Below are 3,018 nucleotides of genomic sequence, written 5' to 3' on the forward strand. Positions count from 1 at the left end.
AGGGCAGGAATCCTGTGCAAAATTTTCTCTCTTTTTTTCCTGTTTTTGTTTTGCTGATACTGAAGATAATTTGTGCTTAGGCCACAGTAGTTATATGAGGTAAGTGACATAAAATTAAGTGTAAGGTCTGCCCAAGATTGGATATATAGCACAAAAACTCCCACATAAATATGGGGCCCCTAAAGTTTACGTTCAGTAAAAAAGGTAAAGAGAATCCTGTTATATAAAATAGAACAGAAAGGAAATTGCCTACCTCAAACTTGATAATAGGTAAGTGGGAAAAAATTCTCCCCTGAAAGAATTCAAACTCACAAAGAAATTCTCATGATGGTTGAAGTTCAAATTCAACTACTTGTATTGTCCAAAATCCACAAACAGACAATTTAATTTAATGGGGTGCTGTTTTGGCACTACCCATGTGTGACTGACAGAGGAAAAAATAAATTCCTTTAGGGGAGCATAATTTCAATCCAATTCTCAGAGAAGTCCAACATAGTTAAAATAAAATGGTCAGTAACTGTCCAAAAATTATAAATCACAGCAAGAGTTAGAACTGGTAAGAAAAATAAAATAGAATGTAGAATCAAAGCTGTAATGGCTGTATTGACCTGCACTGAGAAACAAAAATAAATGACTATGTTACATATGTGGATATATATATATACCAAAAAAACAGAAGTTTGACAATTTTGAGTGATAAAAAGAGATATTCAATGCCTAATCATAATTGAAAAACTATGAGTAAAACTTCTACAAATAAAAAAATGAAACAATTGAAATGCAAAATTCTTTGGGGATTTTAACAACATATTAAACAGTGTATGTATTTAACACTGTATTAAACACAGATGAAGAGAGAATTAGTGATCTGGAAGAAAGTTTGAAGAAATCATCTAGAATTATGTTTTGTTGTCTCAGAGTGGCAAAAAGATGTAAACCATGAAAATATATAAGCAGGATAATTAAAAAGAAAAAGAATTGACAGAACACTACCTCATAGGGAAACAATAGAATGGGAGAGAAAGAGCATGTGTGAGAGAGAAAGAGAATGAGAACTTTAAACATAGAGAGAAAATATGGATAACCTAAAAATAATGGCAATTAAACTTATAAATGGATTCTTAATAGCAATAGAAATAATAGAAGCCACAAAAAGTGGACTAATAATCTCCATTGTGATTAGAGGGAATAACAGTCAGTCCAATGCAATTATTTCTCAAGAACAAGAATGAAATAAAAACTTTCTCAGACCAAAAATAAATTCAGAAAAGTTACAACCAGCAGGCCCTAATTAAAGAAAGTTTTAGAAGTTGTAATTTACACAGAAGAAAAAATCATCTAAAATAAAATTTAATAAGCAAGAGGGAATGTGGGGCAAATATATTGTTAAATATGTGGAAGAATCACAAACAAATATTAACTTATGAAATATCTATAACTAATTTATAGAGAAAATAGAACTCAATGTTGAAAAAAATAGTATATAAAATTGGAGTGAGAAAATCAAAGGTGAAATATTCAATAACATTTCTATCATTCAGCAAAAAGGTAAAGACTCTGGTTAATTTAACTTCAATCAGGTCAAAATATGTAGACCAACAGCTAAAACAATAGAAAATGGGGCATATAAGTTTGAAACAAAAGAGAAAAATGTAATAAAAGGGAAACAAATGCTATCATTCCAAAAGAAGACAAGAAAGGAAAGAAAAATGAAAAGCAGGACAAATAGAACACATATAGTAATATGGTAGAAATAAATCCTAATTATAGCAGTAAATAAAATAAACGTAACCCCATTTTTCTTATAAGAGGAACAGAAAAAGAACACCTATAGAAATTCCTAACAGGGAAGAGATGGAGAAGAGGATTTCCCTTCTCTGTATGAACCAACACAAGTCTGGTCACATACACAAAGTATGCATTTGTCAAATACATCCAGAGAAGCAATGCAACTATCATGTAAACCACTACCCAGGTCCCAGACCAAACTCTGAGTGACATCTGTAAGGGGCAGACCAAACAGCATAGCTTTGAAAACTGAACTGATAGAACGTAAGACAGAACTTGAGGTCTGATCCTAAACAAGTTCATTGCAAGCTAAAACAAACAAACAAACAAATAAAAATCAACATTCTCCATAGGATTATAATAAGACCTGTAGGTTCACAATATAATACTCAAAATTTACAGAATATAATTCAAAACTACTCATCATTCAAGAACCAGAAATATCTGACAAATTCTCAAGGTAAAAGCAATTAACAGATGCCAAATGCAAGATGATCCCAGTGAGATTCCATTCGGGAAATGAATGAAAAGATAGAATTGTCAGCAGAGATAGAAATGCCATAAAAGTAAGCAAATGGAAATTTTACAAGTGAAAAATACAGTATTGAGAAAAAGAAAACAAAAGTGGATGGGCTCAACACCAAATGGAAATAATAGAAGAAAACTTAGTGAATTTGAAGACAGACCAATAAACATTATTTAATCTGAAAAAGAGAAAATATTGAGGAAAAACATGTATAGAGTTTAAGGGAATTGTGGAACAACAATATACAATCTTACATTTGTATCAATAAACTCCCTGGGGAGGTGGAGTCAAGATGCCAGTGTGGGAAGACAGGGAGTTAGCATCTCCCCACAAGTAGGGCACCTACCAGCTGCTGGTGGGGGACTCTGAAGCCCAAGGAAATGGGAGGAACCCCAAAGTGAACCAGTAGGATGGAGGGGGACTGAGGGGGGGAGGAGAAATGGAGGCCAGACAGGATCAGTGCCCCTGAAGCCAGGGAGATTAGGAGAGGCAGGAGGGAGGTGCCCTCTGGGAGGAGCGGGAGAGGAGTGGAGGGTGACCGCCCTACCCACTCAGGAACTCCTGCTGAGTTCCCAGGCTGATGACCTGCCCTCCAAAGCCCCCTCCAAGCCACGTGGGTCCTTCAGGTCATAAGAGGGAGGTTGGAGAGATCAGGAGAGGCAGGTAAGAGGATCCCTCTGAGAGGAGTGGGAGAGAAGCAGAGG

Source organism: Grampus griseus (assembly GCF_964374135.1).
Source record: "Grampus griseus genome assembly, chromosome: X".
Taxonomy (NCBI): Eukaryota; Metazoa; Chordata; class Mammalia; order Artiodactyla; family Delphinidae; genus Grampus; species Grampus griseus.